Consider the following 6805-nt stretch of genomic DNA (forward strand, 5'->3'; position numbering starts at 1 on the left):
TTTATCTATTTATCGCACGAGAATTTTATTTTTTAACAATCAACTTCGGAATAATTTCACTATATTGTTGATTCTTTATATCTTATAAAGTTGTCAGAATAGTAAAAAATTCTTTTGCTCTTATATTACCCTGATATATGTTTGTTTGTTTTATGTGGTTCAACGTCGCACTGACACAATTATATATCATATGGCAACATTCCAGCTTTGATGGTGGAGGAAGACCACAGGTGCCACTCCGTGCATTATGCTTATTATTATTTCATCACAGGTGGGCACCTACCTTCCGTAAGCAAACAGGATGGCTTCCATGTTTGAATAATTCAACGCCTCGTGTGCAGCCGTTGTGCTCGCTCGGTTCAAAAATCCCCTACTGTCTATAAACACCAGGCAGACCTATGCCTCGAACAATAACTATTACTTTTCAACGCTCCGTGTCCCAATATGCATTAGACGGCGCCAAGTTGCAGCGATTCATTCAGTTTTACACTGCAAGTATAAATGCGGTTTCAACGGCGTCTAGTTTGAATGAAACGTCTCATTTTATCTTGCAAGAACTCCTGTTGCGTCGAACGTATTCAATTTTGGCTGCATGGCATCATGTATTTATATACCGCTTCGCATTACACAAAGCGATTACAGTATGCATTCGACGGCGTCAAGTTGTGATACACATTTCATTTTTACTTGCACGAACTCATGTTGCATCGAACGTCTTCACATTAGGATGCATTGCACCTTAACGTTTAAGTTTTTTTACGTATACTTTCATGTTTAAATGGATGTAATGAAGTTTTGTACAAATGCACACAAATAAGCAGGAAAAAAAAAGAACAATTGGGCACCGCCAGTCAAAATTAAGCTTGACACGGAAACTTACTCATAATAAAAGGGGAGGGAATGCCAAAGCAATGGAGTGCAAATGCAAGGGGAAATAACTGGGAGGGGAGTGGGCGAAAGGGAGTGTGAGGAAAAAGACGAAAGAAACATTAACATCAAACAACGCAACACACGCAACACAAAAAACAGCCAGACAGAAAACAAGTTGAAAATAGGGGCACCGCCTTGGAATGGTCAGTAACTAGTATAAAGGTAATATTGGGGGTTAAAACGCTTCTAGGGCATGCCAGTGTCGCCCTTACCCTATTTTCAACAAGTCATAACCACACAATGTAAATAAGATCATTTCTCGCTGAGAAAAGGTCTGACATTAGTGAAAAATACCAGATCATATTAAGTAAAACATATTTTTTTGTAAATCTAAGGTACGATTACTGTGTAACACCAATGTACTCAACAATTTGTCTGACGTAAGAGCACTAAGATCCTAACTTTCAAGGACACGACTAAGAAAGCTGCAAGACAAAATTACACTCCCTCCGTCCGTTTTATATAGGATTTAGGAGAAAGGCATCAAGGAGTGTCATAGCACTATCAAATAGGAAAGCATAGCAATTAACTGCAGAGGGGTCAATTACCAAGCATGCACTGTGCTTCACAATTTTCGCATCGTATCCTCTTTTGATAAACATTTCATCACATTTTACAATTATCTGATTAAAATAAGGACTATGTTTAATTTTCCGAATTTTATAAACTATATCTCCGTAGTATTCCGGATGTGTAAGACCGAGTTTTAAAAGTGTTTTTAGGTTAGTGTTATACTTCTTTAATAGTTCGGAAGATCTGTAGTAAAATTTAATGAAAGCTTTCCATAACTTTTGATAACGATTTCTATCATAAAAGTTTGAGCAAGTTCTTGCAAAACGAATATATCGTGAAATATGGACACCGTATGGGTGGGCAAGTTGAACAATTTCAGAATTAAAATCGTCTCTTTTATCTTATATTTTCATTTCTAGATTATAATTCACAATTGTTAATATTTAAGTCCAAAAATGACTCTTCTAAATCTGAAGTATTAGCCTTCTTTAGCTGCAAATGGGTAAATGGTTTCATAGTCAAACAGTGTTACCGCTGGACCTCTGCGTCCGCTCTTTTATAGTATTAGTTTCTATACAGCTTTATATTCACATCCGAATTGTACTACACATTTGTACTGGTTCAACATTTGCCTATATACTAAGATCTCTGTTATCATGTCTCACAAATCAATAATGACATTTAGGAGGCAGTAAACAGTTTTCTGAGCTCCTCAGCCTAGAGTCGCCTACCTAACTTTCAAAACCTCACACAAAAGTCTGTAACCACACACCTGAAATAAAGATATTGCAACATTAACATCACTGTATGTCTATCGTTACAAACCATCTACAATACAATTCTAATATCTAGTTTTCTGTTTACAAGACCTGAATTTTGTGCTCTCCCGGTCGCGGAAACTGATGACGAAAAAAGCTAAATTTGCCAATTTTTAAATCGCTGCAGAAAATTTCCTGAAAATTATAGCCCCAACTGCTACGCTGTTCCATACTCCAGTAACACTGTAAAATCTGAAAATAAGCTCAAATATATGTGCCATCCGTACCGTTTCTTCACTGTTCCAGTTTTCCTGAGGTCCCTGCTGAAATGACAACCCCACTTTAAGCTAGCTCAGAGGAAGCATGTATACGCTCCTGCAAGTCATTACGTCATACTATCAAGATCAAGGCTACTCAACTGATTTTTTTTAAATAATTGAAACTCAATTCTAGCCGCTGAAACTTCAATTCTAGCAATTATTATAATTTAGAAGTTCAAATATGCACTTCATTCCGTAAATTGCCTCTTATTTGTAAATTTCACCCCGGCCAATTCGACACTAACGGCTCAAAACTGTTTACTGCCTCCTTAAGGGAGACAAAAGTGATCCCAATAGTATGACATTTGCTGTTTATTTTGTAATTTAATCAATTCAGACCAAAAGAAACCCAATTTCATACATATCCAACATATGCTGTTGAAAATTTTGACAACTGAAATACATCATGTATGCAGAAATTCTACCAGGAACGCGTACCGAAATTAACTAGTAACATTACAGCTTCATTTAGGGCCCATTGCATACAAAAATGAGGTCTCAACCATGTTTTTAGTATCTAGATATGTTCAGCTGCCAAGCTGGCTGAACATTATAGCAATTTTAACTCACTGGTACTGTGCTGGACCTGCTCCAGGAAGCTACAAGCACATGCATGAGCACCATATGTCACCGTCGTAACGTTTCACAAAATACCACTACATGCTAATTTGTCTATTCCTAGACACTAAATGGTGTCTATTTGAAGATAATTATCTGCACTGTGATATTTAGCTATGATGTACATGACTTTCAACCCATCGAACTGACTGCATCAGACCACGAGTCCATGTTAAGACCTCAATTTGATAATGATCACTTTTCGCGAGTGATGAAATATGAGAAAAACGTTATTTTTGAGACAAACCTTTCAAAACCTATCTATTTTAGGGGAAAAGATGTCTATTCTCTAAACTTTTGTGTGCTGTGACTGGCATCTATGTTATATGCAATATGTACATAACTTCTAAACTGAAACGAACAACGAAACACTGATTCAGAGGACATACTGCCGAAAGTACCCCCGAGGTCTGTTCCACAGTCCGAGCCGCTATTTTGCTGTTAAAAACCTTACTGAATTAATAGAAATCAATGAATTTGCATTTAAATGCCTTATTTGACGACTTTAATGTCACAGTAAGCATATGTCTTAGTAAAATGGTGTCAGAACAGATATATCTTTCATTATATCGGCTCGGAAAACACTGTAAAACTGACTTCATGTCAGAATCGCGGTTATCTCCCCTTAGTTATTGCTCTTAAAAACTCTCATTTTGCTTCAAAATTAATTTTAAAACTCATATTCATTCACAAATCATACTGAAAAACCTCTAAGACATCAAATAAATACACATGGAAGAACTTACAAATTTTCAAGATTTGCTCTTAAGGAGGCAGTAAACAGTTTTCTGAGCTCCTCAGCCTAGAGTCGCCTACCTAACTTTCAAAACCTCACACAAAAGTCTGTAACCACACACCTGAAATAAAGATATTGCAACATTAACATCACTGTATGTCTATCGTTACAAACCATCTACAATACAATTCTAATATCTAGTTTTCTGTTTACAAGACCTGAATTTTGTGCTCTCCCGGTCGCGGAAACTGATGACGAAAAAAGCTAAATTTGCCAATTTTTAAATCGCTGCAGAAAATTTCCTGAAAATTATAGCCCCAACTGCTACGCTGTTCCATACTCCAGTAACACTGTAAAATCTGAAAATAAGCTCAAATATATGTGCCATCCGTACCGTTTCTTCACTGTTCCAGTTTTCCTGAGGTCCCTGCTAAAATGACAACCCCACTTTAAGCTAGCTCAGAGGAAGCATGTATACGCTCCTGCAAGTCATTACGTCATACTATCAAGATCAAGGCTACTCAACTGATTTTTTTTAAATAAGTGAAACTCAATTCTAGCCGCTGAAACTTCAATTCTAGCAATTATTATAATTTAGAAGTTCAAATATGCACTTCATTCCGTAAATTGCCTCTTATTTGTAAATTTCACCCCGGCCAATTCGACACTAACGGCTCAAAACTGTTTACTGCCTCCTTAAAATCGTTTTTACTTAATGGGACCAGAAAATCTATATTTTCTCTCTCTGAAATCTAACTTATATATAATATATATATTATCCAAAATGTACTGTTGTTGAACAATACGGATAATATAGCGGGAAATACATGGTTTAATTCAGTAAAAACACAAGTTAAAAATCTCAACCGGTTTCACCATTAATATGGATCTTCAGGAGATCTTAATGGTGAAACCGGTTGAGATTTTTAACTTGTATTTTACTGAATTAAACCATGTAATATCAGAAAAGGCATTTCCTTCAATCCCCCCATTCTCTCTCTCTCTCTCTCTCTCTCTCTCTCTCTCTCTCTCTCTATATATATATAATATAATGTTTAATATAAAAACAATTGAGAAGAGCCAAATGCAAATGTCCCTGAAATATTATTCAGCGAATGCCTCAAACGATCATATCGGACGCCATCATGAATTTTAGTACTTTATCCTATGATGCCACAATGTCATCAGATGGATTTAAAAACCAGGGACTCTAACATATTTTGGTATATAATTTCATACACCACTAACTCATAGTTTAAAGGGAATTCTTACAGTATTGTCAACTACTGACACCTAGACGGAAGTGTTCTATGGTGTCTATATATCACATCTTCATATTAGAAGATTTTAAAAGTAGAAATCGTCATATGATTACAACGATTATAGAAAAAATGGCAAAGCTATTGATATTTCACCAAAAACCATTTCATTTCTGAACTAAAAGAAATACAACAAAAAATTGAGGAAAGATGCCGTAAACGTTCTTTACATACTCAAATTATTATGTGAATATAATTTGAATTACGAAAACTTTAAACCGAGAACTTTTTTAACTAGATAGTTTGAAAACAGTGGAATACTTGATTTAAAGGAGTTATATAGTAAACATCCTTTAGTGATCAACCTAACTACAATTGACGTGAAGGAAATGTTTCTTATTTGGAGTGAATGCTGGTAGGAAGTCCCCATCTGGAATTTACAGAACAACGTATTTGCGTATTTGCCGTCGAGCCCACGTCAGGTATCATATTTACATCTCAAGCAAATCGTCTAGGCCAATACTGCTGGAAACAAGACCAATCTAAGAACATCACACAGCGCGGTATCAACGTTTAAGGTCTGGCTCCGCTTTAGTCCAACTTTAGTTGTAGTCCAGCCTGCTTAACAGTGCACCATTGACACTGACTCACTAATTACAACGTTTTTCTTTCATATTTGATGGCGCGATGACTGCTCGAGTTAAGACTCTATCATATTCATTTACAGAATCTTTCAAATAGTGAACGGCGTGAGTTGATTTTTGACTTGCACCTTGCTTTTCCTTTCATCCCAGGAATGGTCAAGCGCTTGGTGCTCTGACTTCGGTACATATTTTCAATTTATCTGAAAGTTGTATATACTAAAATCACTTTTGAAAGCGGACGATATTTTAGTGGCTGTTATATAAATCATGCGTTCTGCAACGTGATATTTACATTATACGATCACGCCAAAAATGCTCATGACGAAGAAAGGCAGACGGTTACACAAAGGACTGTCTTATCAGACTGGTCACGTACATTTTACCTTTCCAAATTACACTAAATGAGCGGCTAATGACTATCATTTTGTGGTATTTGTTCTATTCAAGAAAGATTTAATGTCAGTTCTTCCCACATGCTGAGAGCAGGAAATTTGTCTGCATAACAATAGAATAGTCAAAGCTCATAAAGATATTTTAGAAACTTTTGATTGTTCAAATCAACAAACATAGGGGATTATTTCGAAGGCTGTATAGCATCAGAAGAATTATTTCACAAATGTAATATTTTATAAATGTACCATTTCTAAGTCCACATACAGTTCCTCAAACACATATTCTAGACCACACTTAAGCAAATGTGCCGAAGAAAAAATCTTCACAAGAAAATAATTGTATTCTGTTTATCATATTATATTCATAATCATTTACATTCCTTTCATAATTTGCTAACATTGGACCGAAATGTAGATTGAAAGATTTATTCTCATAAAGTGAATTTTGATATGTTGTTGATTTTTTAGTACAGAAAGAGTTTTACCCAATGACATTCAGACAATATTCACTGCATCAAATCATCTCGTTATGGTGAAGAACTCAATGTTCTTTTCTTTTCCAAATGTTCATCAACACAATGATAACAGAAATGTTTTCCAATTTTTTGAACTTTTATTTTATTTCCGAAAACTTT

At 35.6% G+C, this 6805-nt stretch overlaps 1 long non-coding RNA gene across 2 annotated transcripts; it reads right to left on the minus strand.

Moving 5' to 3' along the window:
- Nucleotides 1-2115: 2115 nt before the first annotated feature.
- LOC128547820 (uncharacterized) lies at nt 2116-4536 on the minus strand. 2 transcript variants are annotated; one of them, XR_008366666.1, is made up of 3 exons: nt 4094-4536; nt 3886-3996; nt 2116-2215 (listed from the first exon to the last, which is right to left on the minus strand). It is a non-coding gene; the product is annotated as an uncharacterized LOC128547820 (long non-coding RNA). The 2 variants fall into 2 exon arrangements; XR_008366665.1 differs by having other exon boundaries at nt 4270-4533.
- Nucleotides 4537-6805: the final 2269 nt, after the last annotated feature.

This window comes from Mercenaria mercenaria, chromosome 13 (assembly GCF_021730395.1).
Source record: "Mercenaria mercenaria strain notata chromosome 13, MADL_Memer_1, whole genome shotgun sequence".
Classification (NCBI taxonomy): Eukaryota; Metazoa; Mollusca; class Bivalvia; order Venerida; family Veneridae; genus Mercenaria; species Mercenaria mercenaria.